Source organism: Hypanus sabinus, chromosome 5 (assembly GCF_030144855.1).
Source record: "Hypanus sabinus isolate sHypSab1 chromosome 5, sHypSab1.hap1, whole genome shotgun sequence".
In the NCBI taxonomy this organism is placed as follows: Eukaryota; Metazoa; Chordata; class Chondrichthyes; order Myliobatiformes; family Dasyatidae; genus Hypanus; species Hypanus sabinus.
In genome coordinates, this window is record NC_082710.1 from 110,316,233 (window position 1) to 110,333,413 (window position 17,181).

Genomic DNA, 17,181 nt, shown 5'->3' on the forward strand with positions numbered 1-17,181 from the left:
TTCTTTACAGATACTGTTTGAACTGCTGTTCACGGCCTATATTTTCATTAATCTTAGTTCAGCTACCTGTAGTATTTTTAATTCTAATTTCATAGCAACCTCACATTCAACATGAAGAGTTACCAACATTTTCCATTCTCTTTTAACTTCCCTCTAGAACTAACTTCAGGAAATGTATTTCCCTCCTGATAATACTGACTTTTAAAAAAAAAGCTAGATTACAGTCCTAGATAGAGGACATCAGTCAATAAACACATCCAAGGTGCTTGGACTCTTTGTATACATGCCAACAATGCCAAGGGTGGAGGCATCAGAATTATGGTCCATTTCCCCTCCCTTACAGGTCCGGAACACAGTTCCAAATGAAGCTCTTTCACAATCGTTACAATCCATATGGATTAATTTACTGTTATCATGGAGACAATTAAGTACTTTAAATCAAGACAGCCAAACCACTGAGTTTGATTTCAAGATTAGTAGCTTTGCTAAGCATATTTGACCCATTACTTCCAAATCACCCACAGCTTTGATTGCTTTGACAACTTTTTTTTTAAAAAAACTCATATTTTAAAAAGCTTTTAATTTAATGGATGATAGAATGTCATTCAAAATGGCTGTCTGAGGTCAACAATCCACATATGCTTCTTTCACTATGAGCCAAGTCATTGCACATGGAATTAATTGGAATAGTAGCAAAACAGTCTACGTTATCCAAGGCAAAGTAGTCTGGTCAGCTACCTCAAATATCTAGCCCCTTCACCATTATCACTCATTAGTCATAGTGCATTCTATTTGTATGCAGTAACGTGTTTAGGATTGGCTGACACCAAGTAGAAAACCAGAATCTTTATTTAGAAAAGGATCTGGTGGGGAGGGGGGGGGGGGCGCATGGGGAAGGCACTTGGAAATATCACCACTTCCACCACTTGATTACACAAGTCACACCTCCACAACTGGCCTTTTTAATTCTACTGAGCCTTTTATCATAAGGGAATTACATTTTCTTAACAAAAGCACTTGTGGGCACACCCTCACCATTTGGGCTGCAATATATCCTGGAAAAGTGGATAAGGATGTCTTCTATTGCCCAAGCTGTAACACACAGGGTTGAGGGAACACAAATAATAGAAAATAAATAACATGACAAGCTTTCATTGATTTTCCTAGTATTTTAATGGTTCTTATAACCTTACAAATTACTTAATCCAAAACAATCATCTGACTTATTAAAGCAAGCTAACCTGGTAAAAAAGTATAAGAAAATAAAATGCATTGGAGGTGAAAAATTAAAATAAACAATACGAATGCTGCATTTCTAGAAGACGATTGAAGTCAATGTGAACGATGTGCCATTCATTTAAAATGAATCAAACTTCCCAGTATCTTTCGTTCGTTTTACATGCTGGCATAATGACAACTTATGGAGGTAAAAAGAAATGCACAATTAAAGGAGGAAATGAGTGGTGCAGAGTTGCTAGTCAGCAGCTTCTTCCCAACGTGCAGGCTGCTCTTTGAGCTTTGAAAAAGCCCTTGAAAGAAAGAGAACAGCGCAACCAACCTTGCATAAACACTCAGCCCCACCCATCAGCAACACCCATTGGTCAACAGCTCAGCCAAGAGCATCTGCGCTGCTCGTCAGTGGCCGACCGAGCCGTCAATCAAAACTCCAACTATCCCGTTAGGTTGATAGGTCGTAATTATTTTCCTCGCTTCTCACACTCCCACCTAGTGCCAGAGCAAATTTCTGAATTAAACCTCGGCGGCTAATGCACGGAACCAGATGAGAGGAGCGCGGCTACTCACTGAGTGGAAGCTATCTGCGGGCAGACATGAATGCGACAAAACCCTCGCCCACTCGCTCACTCCATGGGCTGTGCCCGCGGCCGGGGAGACAGGAAATGACGGTGCGCATCCCGCATCCAAAAAAAGTCCGCCCTGCTCATGGGAGGGAGGCTGACTGGGCGGTCCAGCACAGAGGTTCCGCCCTCCTACTATCGGCGGGGTTCGCAGGCTCCTATAGGCAAAAGTTGCAAATCTTTCATCATAAGTAAGTCAGTTTCGGTTAGGTATCTAGGGAACAATCATATATATTGGTAAACAAACGCACTGGTATTCTAAAGGGCGTGTATGTTGTGTAATAATCTGCGCTGTTTCTTTCCTACAATGTCTTTTTAGTATAGTGCTACTTACATTGAAGCACTTTGCAAAAGAAGTAGTTGTTGGTCTAAGTTAGGCCTGAATTTCTTTTTTTTTAATTGCCTACAAAATTTCAGAACAATTTTGAGATCAAACCTTAGGGTGTCTGGGTGGAGAAACGTCCCTACCAAAGGATGTGTCAGGCACCCCTTCCCTCTGCTAGCTTGCAGGTCACCCTTGGGCAAGGTGTAGCACCCCCCCCCCCCATCTCCCATGATCAAGGACATGTGAAGCCATAGGAGCAGGTGGTGGATGGTCTTATGAGCAGCTGGTACATAGCAAAAGTCCTGATTATGTGACCACTGACACCAGGAAGACAATCACTGAAGAGTATTGATAATGGCTGGGGTAGTAAAGACATCTTGTAAAGACACTGCCCAGAAGAAAGCTATGGCAAGCCACTTTTGTAGAAAAATTTGCCAAGGACAATCATGGTCATGGAAAAACCATGATCATCCATGTCATACAACAAATCAAACCTAGAATGGGAGTATCTACATTTGACTAAAGTTGTTTGACTATATAACACATATCCTGATAGAATGGTTTGAGGGATGGTAGACTTCAAGACCATGAGAAAGTCACTAGATGGTTGCTGTCCACAAATGCTCCAGATGGCTCTTGACGTGAGTTGGCAACAGCACATGACAAACATCGAGCTCTATAACGACCTACTGATGCTCACTACTAAAATCGAGGCAAGAAGACTGCAACTATCGGGGAACTGTCTACGCCATCCTGAGCTACCTGCCAGCCTAGTCATCACATGGGAGCCCAAGCATGAGAGGATGAACCCTGGGTGCCCTCCCAAGACTATGCTCAACACGCTCCTAGAAGATAGCGGCTCAGCTAATGTAGATGAACTGAACACACTGATAAGGGAGAGGGAGGAGTGGAGAGTCCGTCATCGTGCCCGACGCCGGCCCCCTACGCCTGAGTGGACATAGTGGAAGTAGTAAATGGTAGACTTTAAACATGAGGAGATACAAGAGAGTCCAATGCTGGAGGGGTTGGGTTTGGGTGGAGAAGTTAGAATGAATCTCCCATTGAAGAAGTTTCCGTAGACTGTGAAAAGTTTGGATAAGTTAAGTAGAAAGGTGTTGATCCAACTACCAGGTAATTCAAGAGCAGAAATGTCATATGACTTGCACAAGTGAATGTGGGCAGAAGTATACAAGCACTTATGTAGAAAATGCATGATTAGTATCTGCTTTCTATGCACCAATCACACATGAGCAATTTAGCTTCAGTTACATTCCACCAGCAGTTAATTCCAACTGAAACTGCTCCCAGTTTAAAACTGGGCCTGGTGCATCAGTACATGATTTATATCAAAGTATGTGATGTTGTTTCAGTACTAATCACATAAAGTAGAACGTCTTGAGTACAACCCATTACCTTTGCTAGACAGCCTCGGTGCAACTCGGATTAGATGGTGCCACCTTGCTGCGTTTTTGCCAGTGTGAGAGGGCATTCTTCAAACTGCCTGAGCACTTTCCAAAATTCACAGCCAATGCTTCAAACTAAAAGATGCTTAAAACATACAACAGCTGTTTACTTATTATTCCATGGTAAACTCTGATATTGTATCACTGGTAACAAATTGTTACTGGAGGAATCAATCTGACAATGACATGTCACACGGGCTCGAACAACATCATTAAGACAAGAGACAAAGACTTGCACATCTGTGAAGAGACATTGCCCACAGCGTCTTCAGAAACACAGCACAATTCCTAAACTTCTCTGACAAACTACTGTACAAATTCATTGGGTAACGATTTTTAAGGCTGTAACTATGGAGATATTGAGAAAGTATGGTGACCGTGTTCTCGTGCCTCAATGGCTGATGCCTTGGACTGGCTGTTCCCAGTCACAATTTGCCACAAGAGCTTTCCTTGAGCCACATTGGATCTCTGCAATATGTGCCATGTTGCCATCAGGGAAGTCATCAGGCACTGTATCACAAAGAAATTAGTTCACCTACTCTAATATATGGTAGAGGTGGAGATACGTCTCTACCAAAGGTGATGTAAGGCACTCCATTAGCTTGCAGGTTATTCCTGGGCAAAGTTTAGCAACTGCTTAGCTCCCTGATCAGGGTCAAGTGAAGCCATGGGAGGAGGTGGTGGATGGTCGTATGAACAGCTAGTGCATATCAGAAGTCCTGGTTATGCGACCACTGACATCAGGCAGACAATCTCTGAAGAGTATTGGTAATGGCTGGGTTCACCCGTCTTGTAAAGACACTGCCCAGCAGAAGCCAGTGGCAAACCACTTCTAAGGAAAAATTTGCCAAGAACAATCATGGTCTACCATGATTGCCCACATCATAGGACATGGCAATGGTGAAAATGACTCTAATTTTGGTGATGACAAAATGATACATCAAACAGTTAAGTAGGCTGGCATTACTAAGTTCTGACATGTGCAGGCAGCCACAAACTGTACCATAACAATTCCTCAGCAGAGATTACCACTCATTCAATGATCTGGTGGTTAAGAGACATCAGAAGAGTTTTTGGATGATCAGAGCCACTTTTTTGAGAAGTAGACAATGTATTCATCTTCAGAGGGACTGACCATCAGATATTTTACATGGCTGATGCATGTGATGCATAGAAGCAATCTGAAAGATCCTTGGCTCCTGATATCCATTTTAATTCCTTCCTCAGCTGCTGAGATTTGCTACAAAGAGAACTACATAATTTCTAGAGTCAAGATTCAAATTTATCACGTTCAAAGAAAATTTGTTATTAAAGAACATATTGTATATGTCACAATATACAATATCTACCGTCTGCGTGAGATGATGGGCTGTCAGGACTTTTGAGACTTTCTTTTAAACCGTGCCATGGACTGCTCTTTATCAGATTACGGTATTGCTTTGCACTGTTGAAACTATGTGTTATAATTATGTGGTCTCTGTCAGTCTTTTATCAATTATGGTGTTGTCTGCACTGTTGAAACTATATGTTAAATATACTTATATGTAATCGATGTGGTTTTGTGTAGGTCTTGTAGCTTTAGGTTTGTATGATGGGTTTGTAGTTCCCTTCCGGGGAACGTGCTAAGACGGTAGCGCGATATCGATATGCAGCAGCCTCTCCGGACTCTGGATTGGGGACTACCAAAGGTTATGTGGTTTTTCTTGTGTGGTCTGTTTTGTGCTTTTTTGTGATATCATTCTGGAGAACATTGTCTCATTTTTTAACTGCATTGTATTTGTGGTTTCTAAATGACAATAAACTGAATTTGAATCTGAATATGTAACCCTGAGATTTATTTTCTTGTGGGGCAATCCCAGTAAATTCAAGAAACACAAAACAAGAAAGACCACATCCAACAGGACGGACAGCCAATGTGAAAAAAAAAACAACAAACTGTGCAAATACAAAAAGAGAAAACAGAAGAGTAGTAACAAGTCATGATAAATATTGAGAAAATGAGATGAAGAGTCCTTGAAAGTTAGTCTGTAGGTTGTGGGAACAGTTCAGTAATTGGCCGAGTGAAGTTATCCCCTCTGGTTCAAAAGCCTAATGGCTGAAGGGTATTAATTTTTCCTGAACTTGGTGGTATAAGTCCTGAGGCTCCTGTACCTTGTTCCTGATGGCAGCAGTGAGAAGGAGCTTGGCCTGGGTGGTGGGGGTCCTTGATTATGGATGCTGCTTTCCTGCTACAGTGCTCCATGTGCTCAATGGTGGGGATGGCTTTACCTGTGATACATATGTGTGTTTACATGCATACATCAGAACTTACTGTGAAATGGTTGTTTGTGCTAACAACCAACACACCCAAGGATGTGCTGGAGGCAGCCAGCTAGTGTTACCACATATTCCAGCACCAATGTAGTTTGCCCATAATGCTCATCAGAACAACACAGAACAGAGCAAAACAGAAAAAAAAATTAAACAACAACAGAACTAGGAGCTGCTTTTCTCCCTCCCACCCACATACACACTCCTCCGAACCCAGGACAGGTTGTCTTCAGCCTTAGACTTGGACTCACAGATACTGGGCCTTTGGCTTTCCCAGTCAAATCACAGAAATTCACAGACTAAGTTTCTGATGAAGAGGCCTCAATATAGTGAAAAAAAAATAGTGTTTATATCAGTTTGAGAGGACCAAGTCATAAACACCGAGTATATGTCAAGTCTATATGCTATCATATTCTAGCAACCTGAAGACAGCAAGCTGTATGCGAGAGAGAGAGAGAGAGAGAGCGATACAGAGCAGGTCAAGAGAAACAGAATGGGGAAGTATGTGCTCCCTAAACAGCACATGCCCCATCTCCTAGCGTTGTGGTCCAATAAGGCCTGTGCTCTCTAAACAACAATGGCAGAGTGGACCAGTAACTGAAAATCCTTACTATTGTGGTGTGTAGCTGTTCCTGAAATATCTTACGAGGGCAAGAAGTTAACTTTCAAATACTGAAATGAACAGGAATGGAACAAAGGGTTGAAATGAACAAATGAACAGGCTCGAAGGGCTGAATGGCCTACTCCTGCACCTATTTTCTATGTTTCTATGTTTTAAATAGTAAACAACAGATCAGAGCACAGAAACAAGTCTGTCAGTCCATCAAGTACACCCTGAACCATCAGTAGCCTGTTTTACATTAATTCCACCCTAATCCATTGTATTCTTACCACATTGAATCATGAAGAATCTTAAAGCACAGGATGTGGCTGTTCTGTTCATTGTATTTGTGCCAATTTTTTGAACCAGGTATCCAATTTCAGCATTCCTTTCCTACTGCTAAAATTTACATCTTTTACAATTAAAAATTGTTTAAAATTGTTGCCAATAATAAAGTATAAAATAAATATGAATGTGAACTGATTCCAAAGTAGCACAGAGAAGGTCTCCCTGCCCAAAAGACACGTTATGAAATCTGTTCTACACGTATGCGATGATGAATAGGTTGGTGAAGTAAAGCTGATCAGCTATAGAGGTAAAGGAGACTGCAGATGCTGCAGTTAGTTCTAATGCAGAGCCTTGACCCAAAGTGGCAACCTACACATTTTGTCTCTATAGGTGCAACTTGACTCATTAAATGCTCCCGGCATTCTGTTTTTTAGTCTGCTTCGAAACTACAATTAGAACTTCAATTAAAACTGGAAAAGAGAAGCTTTATGCAGAAAATGGAAGACCTCTGAAAAAGGATACAGGTTTCCCCCGCTATCTGAAGGTAGAGCGTTCCTGTGAAACCGTTCATAAGCCGAAATGGTGTAAAGCGAAGAAGCAATTACCATTAATTCATATGGGAAAAATTTTTGAGCGTTCCCAGACCTAAAAAATAACCTAGCAAATCAAACCAAATAACAAATGAAACCTAAAATAACTCTTAACATATAGTAAAAGGAGGAATGATATGTTAAATACACAGCTATATAAAGTAGAAATAATATATGTACAGTGTAGTTTCACTTAACAGAATCGGGAAGATTGAGCCAAAACCGATTTGCAGAAAAAAATTGGCACATACACGCATATGCACACACCTGCCTGCACAAGGCTTCACGGTCATGATAGTCTTTCTCGGGGTAAACTCAGGTTTAAAGTGAAAATCCTCTTTTGGTTAGTGAAAACAGGTACTGTTGTAAGTCTTTCGTAAAGATGAAGTTGCGTAAGCGAACATTCAGAAAGCGGGGGACTCCTGTATATGTAGATCTTATTATGTTCTAACACATTAGTCACTTAGAAATAACACTTAAAATATGGGATGAAGCAAGGTCAATTAAATTAATTTCCTTCAAAAGAATGTGCATATAAGGTTCAGTCAAGACTTAATTTATGTAAAACTTCTGAAGAAAGCTCAGTAAATGTTTTCCTTATTCTTCCGTGAAGATAATTGGAAGAGTATCCAGCTGTAGTACATTGTCCATTTCCTGATAGGCTGCCTTCTCAGAAGTCTTAGTGTTCCATAAATCTCACTTGTATCCAAACATCTCAATTGTATAATTGCTATTGCTTGTAGCAGAGTATATTCTTAAAGATCATAGTATAGTACAATCATAAAGATTTATAGTGCTTTAAACTTGTAAGGCTCTACAAACACAAATCACGCTTGTAAACGATTTAGCAAAAGTTCGTATTTTATTGACGGAGGATTATAGAGCTGTACGGAGAGAAGAATGCTAGTCAATCAATAATGCTTCTTTCTCTGCAATTCCCCCTTACCGTCTCTTTCCCCATACAATTCAAAACATCACTCTTTAAAATATTTATTCTCTTTCCATGTAAACTTTTTTCTATTTCTGTTGCCACCACTGAATCTCATATGCATTGTATAGTCTACCAATATTCAGTATAAAAATTCCTCTTTATTTAGTCTTGTTTTTTCTCAGATGAGCAAAATTCCTTTTCAGTCACTATCACATGAGCCAATTGAAAAAAATATAGTCTTATGGTCTTTCAAGCTAATAAGACAGAGGAGCAGAATTAGGTTATTCGGCTCATTGAGTAAGCCCTGCAAGTCCACCATGGCTGATTTATTATCCCTCAATCTCGTTCTCCTACCTCTCCCCATAGCCCTTGAAGCCCTTCCTGAAAATGAGTGTGACAAAGGTCAGTATTCTAACCAACAGGCAGCATTTCAGGCCGACACCCATTTTCAGACCGAAACATAGACTGTTTATTCCCCTCCATAGATACTACCTGACCAGCTGAGTTCCTCCAGCATTTTGTGTGTGTTGCTCTGGATTTCCAGCATCTGCAGAATCTTTTGTGTCAGTATTGCCTGGACAGTACAAACACCTATGTCAGGATGCTGATCGTTGACAATAGTTCACATTTAACACCATCATTACTACAGTCCTTATTAATAAACTATTGGAATTTAGGCCTCTGTACTTCCCTCTGCAATTGGATCCTCAACTTCCTAACTGGAAGACCACAATCTGTGATAATTGGTAATAATATCTCCTTCTTGTTGACGATCAACACTCATGCACGTCAGGGATGTGTGCTTAGCCCACTGCTCGACTCTATCTATACCCATGACTGTATGGCTAGGCAAAACTTAAATGCCCTCTATAAATTTGCTGATGATACAACCATTGTATTAGAATCTTAGATGGAGACAAGAAGGTATAAAAGAGCGAGATATATCAGCTAGTTAAGTGGTGTCGCAGAAACAACTTTGCACTCAACATCAATGAGACCATAGAGCTGATTATGGATTTCAGAAAGTGTAGGATGAAGGAACGTGACCAATCCTCACAGAGGGATCTCTTGAGTGTCTAACCTGATCCCAACATATTTATGCAGCTATAAAGATGGCAGGACATGGTTTTATTTCATTAGGAGTTTGAAGAGATTTGGTTTGCCACCTTAGACACTCGAAAACTTATACAGATATACAGATATTCTCTCAGGCTGCATCACTGACTGCTATGGGGGTGGTGCTACTGCACGGGATCAAAAGAAGCTACAGAATTTTGTAAAATTAGTCAGCTTCACCTTGAGTACTGGCCTCCATACTATCCAAGACACCTTCAAGGAGTGGTGCCTCAGAAAGACGGTGTCCATCATTAAAAACCCCCATCACCAGGACATGCCCTCTTCTCATTGTTACTGTCAGAAGGAGGTACAGAAGCCTGAAGGCGCACACTCAGCGATTCAGGAACAGCTTCTTCCCCTCTGCCCTAGGATTCCTCAATGGACGTTGTACCCATGAACACTAGCTCGCTCTTGTTATTATTGTTTTTCACACTATTTTTAATTTAACTATTTAATATACATACATATATTTACTGTAATTGGCTTTTTTCTTTACTGTATTTATGCTGTATTGCATTGTACTGCTGCCGCTATGTTAAAAAATTTCACAACATATGCCAGTGATATTAAACCTGATTCAGATTCTGGTTTTAATGTTTTCTTAGCCAATAATTAGTTGTCATTAATAATGTATATATTTTTAAAAATCTCATAATAATAATTTATTTTAGCTGGGCTCTACTTATTTTAACTCAGTATAAAATTATTTCGTGAGATGACTGTAACTATTATTTAATGTCGCTTTTCTACAAATTGAAAGTTATTCAGAAAGTAGTAACTCAAAACTGGCTGTAGATCTATGTAGCTAATAAGGTGAAAATCCTCAAAATTTTAAAAAGTTTTCTTTTATAGTTACAAAGTTCCAACTGTATTGCTAATTCATGAAGTTATTTAACTGGAAAATACAAACCAATGTCATTTTTTAAATTTTCCTCTGTGGATGCTGCCTGGCTTGCTGAGTTCCTTTTGCGTGTTTTGCTCAAGATTTCCAGCATCAGAGAATATCTCGTGTCTCGGGTAAAGAAATGAAGATTATTTGGCTCATTAAGTCTGTACAGGCTCTCATAGGAAGTCCATCAATCCCATTTCCACAGTGAGTTCAATATATCCTCATTTCTATCACATGCCTATCAACCTCACCCTGATTGAGTTGCCAATTAACCTACAGATTTCATTTCTTTGGGATGAGAGAAGAAACTGAGTTGTTGTGTATTCAATATTTCAATAATATTTGAGTAATGTTGCAAATGTATTGTTTGATTAAGCATTCTTTGTTTTAATAATTAATTATGGGTGATATGTAAAAGTGTGTGAATAGTATATGTTGTTATGCCACCATATGGTGTATGTCATCATATGCACGTGCCTTGCTAAAAGTAAAAATGAAGTTTACACCTATCTCTCAGGCTCCCTTGTTTTTCTTTTGATTCATTTTATGTTTTGTAGTTACAAAACATAACAGTGGCAATGAGAGAGCTTTAAATGAACCTGAAGCAACTACCTACCTGCTGAAGTGCATCATGATGTTCGAGTGAAAAAAACCACAGTGAAATGTTTGAGTTTTTAAAAAAAAACACAGCACATGCTTCTACAGGAATGGACTGAGACGATTGACTTGAAATAAAAGGCAGAAAAATGGAGAAATTCATCAGTTTATAAACAGTGTACACCAGGAGATAGCAATCATAAATTTAAAAAAGCAGAAATGGGTAGCTACATCAGAAAGATAGATGAGTTTGATTCCACAATAGATAACTGGATATTGTATACTGAGTGAATTGAGCAGTATTTTGAAGCAAATGAATAGCAAGTGCCAATTTTGCTGATTGTATTATGTTTAAGGACATACAGTTTGCTCAGAAGTTTAACTGCTACAACTAAACCAGCCAAAATGAGCTTTGTTGATATTGTGGAACTAATGCAGGAACAGTTAGAATTGAAACCAATGTTGAGAACAGAACACTTCCTGTTTCATAAACAGAATCAAAAAGAAGGGGAATCTATTTTAGCATAGGTAGGTGAATTGAAGAGATTGTCAGTTCAAGGATGGGCTTAATGATGCACTGAGAGATCATTTCTGTTGCGGAATCTCACAAGAAAGCATTCCAAAACAGCTCCTAACTGAAGCACAACTCATTTAAAAAGCAGTTGAAATTGCTGTATTAATGAAAACAGTAGACAGAGACACAATTGAGTTGCACTCAGGAATGAAAGTAAGTGTGAACAAAATTGCAACATATAAACATAAACTTGTCTGGCCAAACAAAAATGTGTTACCATTGTGGCAGGGGCTCACATACACCAAACCAATGCAGGTTTAAAGGTGAAACATACAGAAGGTGCAAAGAAGTACGAGACATACAAAAAGCATGTCAGGCAGACAAAAATAAACGGACTGCACAGGAAAATGAAAAAGCTAAAAAAAAAACAAGTTGCAGTTCTAAAAAGAGCACTGATCGATATGTCATTGACGAAAAAGTTGATAGTGATGAGAGTGACCAAAACTTGGTAGTCCTAACATTTACAGTGCAAAAACCTCTAAGAGACAGGCAATATGGCTCACGCCAGAAATGAATGGCAAATTAATTAGAATGGAATTAGACATTGGCTTGGCTGTTTCATTCATTCCACAAAGTGAGTTTGAGTGGCATTTCAAAGATACTGAACTAAAGCCCGCAGATATCCAACTAAGAACCTGTACCAGAGAAAAGATAACTCCTGTGGGAATGACATTCATAACAGTGAAATACAACAAACAACAAGCTACATTGGGCTTGTATGTGATAAAAACAGGAAGGCCAGCATTGTAGGGGCATGAGTTGCCGAGATAACGACAACTTGATTGGAGATCCATCCACCATTTGCATGCCACATACCCTGTAATATCATCAACTGAAAGCAAATTAAGAAAGGTACTGGATGATCCCACAACAGTGTTGAAGGTTGGCATTGGAAAACTCAGATATATCAAAGGATAGATAGTGTTAAACGAAGTTTTACAAAGCCTGTCCGGTTCTTTATACCATCCATGATAAAGTTGCCAGTAAACTAGATCACATGGATACTAAAGGAATTCTCTCCAAGGTTGGGTGGAGCCAATGGGCAATGCTAGTGTTTCTACTAGCCAAAAAGAATGGGTCTGTCAGGATCTGTGGACATTTTAATGTCACTGCCAACCCGGTACTAAAAGTAGACCAATACCCTCTGCCCAGAATACAGGATATCTTTGCAAACCTTTCTGGAGAAAAGACATTTCAGCAAAGTGGTCGGCTGAGGCCTCTCTACAGATGGAGGTGGAAGGAGTCCGAAGTGTTTCTCATCATAAACACTCACAAGGGGGTTTATCACTATAATAGGCTTATTTTTGGAGTAGCATCTGCTCCTGCACTCTGGGAGAAAGCTTAAGACCAAGTGCTGCAAGGCTGCCCAGGCACTCTGTGTTACTTGGATGACAACAAACAGCTCTAAAATCTCAAGACATTGTTACAAAGATCAGAAGATTATGAGCTCAGAGCATGATGCGACAAGTGTGAATTCTTTAAACCAAGAATCTCTTACTGTGGTCACACCATTGACACGTAGGTGTGCTGAGACCATTCAAGCAGTGGTGGATGCCACAAGGCCAATTACCTGTACCTGTCACAGTTGCAGTCATTTTTAGGATTTACATGCATCTCTTTGACTGTCTTATTTTACTTTCGATTAGTTTTGTGTTTTGGAGTTATGAAACATAACACCAGGGAAACTATCTAGTTGCAAGAAAAAGGTACAAGTATCTCATAGACAGCACCTGAGATCAGGATTGAGCCCAATTCACTGGAACGATGTGGCAATAGCACTACCTGCTGCTCCATTGCCCCACTTTAGTTACCTGAGTCGGAATGAGAATCACTTTATTGCCTGTATGTGAAACGTAGTGGAATTGATTGTGATTTGGTGCCAAGCATAAAACGCATAACAGACAACACAATAGAAACTAACAGTTCTCTAGATAATTGTGCAAACAGCCATGAGCAATCAACAATTAGCAAATACACAAATGTCAATAATTAGACTGAAATAAATGTGAATATATGAACAGACTCAATAATTATCAACAGAACAAGGAGAGCAGGAAAGACCACTTAATGGATGTTGTGTGAGGACAGTCAGGGTATTACACCTTAGTGAGTTTTGTTGAGAAGCTGTTTAACTACAGGAAAGAAGCTTCAGAAATAAGCCTGAAATAAGCCTGGCTAGACGTTTAATCCTCCTTAGATGGAGAGATGTTGCCCCGCCCACGCATGCTCAATGGCTTAATGATATTATGTCCTGCTTAGACCTTGAAAAAATTCATTATTCAGTTCTTAATTCGGATATAAAGTTCCATAAGGTCTGGGGACCTTTTATTGAGTACTTTCATAACCTTCCTCTTAACTAAGGTTTTTTTTCAGTCCCTTGCTTTCAGCTCTTTTTTTTGGTAGTAGGCATTATTATCTTCTGTTTTTAAGTGTATTTACAGTCTTGGGGGTTTGATTGTCCTGATTTATATTCTCTATATTGTGTTGTGGTTGGTCTGGAGTTTTTTTTTGTTGCGGGGCTTGGGGAGGATACTAATTTTACATGTCTTCAATTTGGGTGCTTTCTCAATTATCTTTTTTGTATTATATTATTATTGTATGTTTATTTTTGCACTGTATTAATGTTCTTCATTTTGATTTGGGTTTTTTTTCTATCTGTAGCGATGTAGAAAATGCATTAAAAAACTAATTAAAAAAAAAGAAAAAAGAAATAATGTGTAGTTTTGGTGGCGATGGATTTGTGGTGTCTCCCTGATAGCGATTTGGTCAATAGGTGACTGCTAGGATGGGTGGTCAGCGGTGATTTTTTTCAGCTCTTCACTCTGGCAATGAACAGGTTGGTTAATGTCGGCAGCTGACGGCCAATGATCTCGGCTGATGAACCAGTTGCTGCAACCTGAACTTGGAGAGGGAGGTGGAGGCAGGAAACCAAACGATGATAAAGGTGGTCGCTTTACTCTCAGTGACGGCTGAGTAAAAATTCATCATGTTAGCCCTGAGATGTTAAGTTTTCTGCTGCCAGCTTTCCTAGTGATGAGCAAAATGTGCTTATCCCACTTCAATGTATCGGTAATGGTAGTCCCCAGGAATGTGAGTGACACAACCATGGGCATGACACTTTAATTTCCTAAGGAGAGCAGGTAGGGGTTGTCATTGGAAGTCGATATGGGTAGAGCTGCATCACACTAAGGGGCAGAAAACGCTGATGGGAGTTTTGTACAGGCCACCTAACAGTAGTAGTGAGGTTTGGGATGGCATTAAACAGGAAATTAGAAATGCGTGCAATAAAGGAACAGCAGTTATAATGGGTGACTTCAATCTACATATGGATTGGGTGAACCAAATTGGTAAGGGTGCTGAGGAAGAGGATTTCTTGGAATGTATGCGGGATGGTTTTCTGAACCAACATGTTGAGGAACCAGCTGGAGAGCAGGCCATTCTAGATTGGGTATCGAGCAATGAGGAAGGGTCAGTTAGCAACTTTGTCGTGCGAGGCCCCTTGGGTAAGAGTGACCATAATATGGTGGAATTCTTCATTAAGATGGAGAGTGACATAGTTAATTCAGAAACAAAGGTTCTGAACTTAAAGAAGGGTAACTTTGAAGGTATGAGACGTGAATTAGCTAAGATAGACTGGCAAATGATACTTAAAGGGTTGACGGTGGATATGCAATGGCAAGCATTTAAAGATCGCATGGATGAACTACAACAATTTTTCATTCCAGTTTGGTAAAAGAATAAACCAGGGAAGGTAGTGCACCCATAGCTGACAAGGGAAATTAGGGATGGTATCAAGTCCAAAGAAGAAACATATAAATTAGCCAGAAAAAGCAGCACACCTCAGGACTGGGAGCAATTCAGAGTCCAGCAGAGGAGGACAAAGGGCTTAATTAGGAAAGGGAAAAAAGATTATGAGAGAAAGCTGGCAGGGAACATAAAAACTAACTGTAAAAGCTTTTATAGATACGTGAAAAGAAAAAGATTGGTCAAGATAAATGTAGGTCCCTTACAGTCAGAAACAGGTGAATTGATCATAGGGAACAAGGACATGGCAGACCAATTAAATAACTACTTTGGTTCTGTCTTCACTAAGGAGGACATAAATAATCTTCTGGAAATAGTAGGGGACAGAGGGTCTAGTGAGATGGAGGAACTGAGGGAAATACATGTTAGTAGGGAAGTGGTGTTAGCTAAACTGAAGGGATTAAAAGCAGATAAATCCCCAGGGCCAGATGGTCTGCATCCCAGAGTGCTTAAGGAAGTAGCCCAAGAAATAGTGGATGCATTAGTGATAATTTTTCAAAATTCCTTAGATTCTGGATTAGTTCCTGAGGATTGGAGGGTGGCTAATGTAACCCCACTTTTTAAAAAAGGAGGGAGAGAAAAACTGGGGAATCATAGACCAGTTAGTCTGACATCAGTGGTGGGGAAAATGCTAGAGTCAATTATCAAAGATGTGATAACAGCACATTTGGAAAGCGGTGAAATCTTCGGACAAAGTCAGCATGTATTTGTGAAAGGAAAATCATGTCTGACAAATCTTATAGAATTTCTTGAAGATGTAACTAGTAGAGTGGATAGGGGAGAACCAGTGGATGTGGTATATTTAGATTTTCAAAAGGCTTTTGACAAGATCCCACACAGGAGATTAGTGTGCAAACTTAAAGCACATGGTATTGGGGGTATGGTCTTGATGTGGATAGAGAATTGGTTGACAGACAGGAAGCAAAGAGTGGGATTAAACGGGACCTTTTCAGAATGGCAGGCAGTGACCAGTGGGGTACCACAAGGCTCAGTGCTGGGACCCCAGTTGTTTACAATATATATTAATGATTTAGACGAGGGAATTAAATGCAGCATCTCCAAGTTTGCGGATGACACGAAGCTGGGCAGCGGTGTTAGCTGTGAGGAGGTTGCTGAGAGGATACAGTGTGACTTGGATAGGTTAGGTGAGTGGGCAAATTCATGGCAGATGCTATTTAATGTGGATAAATGTGAGGTTATCCACTTTGGTTGCAAGAACAGGAAAACAGATTATTATCTGAATGGTGGCCGATTAGGAAAAGGGGAGCTGCAACGAGACCTGTGTGTCATTGTACACCAGTCATTGAAGGTGGGCATGCAGGTACAGCAGGCGGTGAAAAAGGCAAATGATATGTTGGCATTCATAGCAAAAAGATTTGAGTACAGGAGCAGGGAGGTTCTACTGCAGTTGTACAAGGCCTTGGTGAGACCGCACCTAGAATATTGTGTGCAGTTTTGGTCCCCTAATCTGAGGAAAGACATTCTTGCCATAGAGGGAATACAGAGAAGGTTCACCAGATTGATTCCTGGGATGGCAGGACTTTCATATGAAGAAAGACTGGATCGACTAGGCTTAAACTCACTGGAATTTAGAAGATTGAGGGGTGATCTTATTGAAATGTATAAAATTCTAAAGGGATTGGACAGGCTAGATGCAGGAAGATTGTTTCCGATGTTGGGGAAGTCCTGAATGATGGGTCACAGTTTAAGGATAAAGGGGAAGCCTTTTAGGACCGAGATGAGGAAAACTTCTTCACACAGAGAGTGGTGAATCTGTGGAATTCTCTGCCACAGGAAACAGTTGAGGCCGGTTCATTGGCTATATTTAAGAGGAAGT

At 40.1% G+C, this 17,181-nt stretch overlaps 1 protein-coding gene and 1 long non-coding RNA gene across 6 annotated transcripts in view; one reads left to right on the forward strand and one right to left on the reverse strand.

The window, feature by feature from the left end:
- Positions 1 to 1,926, reverse strand: part of LOC132394323 (ras-related protein O-RAL) — an 86,260-nt gene extending 84,334 nt beyond the window's left edge. For 2 of the 5 annotated variants that reach the window (XM_059970328.1, XM_059970325.1), the window contains exon 1: positions 1,804 to 1,887. The gene's annotated coding sequence lies outside the window, so the exon portion shown is untranslated. Of the gene's footprint in view, positions 1 to 1,803 lie in introns of all 5 variants that reach the window. The other 3 variants (XM_059970326.1, XM_059970327.1, XM_059970329.1) reach the window with 3 other exon arrangements.
- A 7-nt stretch (positions 1,927 to 1,933) lies between these two features.
- LOC132394324 (uncharacterized) lies at positions 1,934 to 5,462 on the forward strand. Its single transcript, XR_009512270.1, has 2 exons — positions 1,934 to 2,047; positions 4,872 to 5,462. It is a non-coding gene; the product is annotated as an uncharacterized LOC132394324 (long non-coding RNA).
- Positions 5,463 to 17,181: the final 11,719 nt, after the last annotated feature.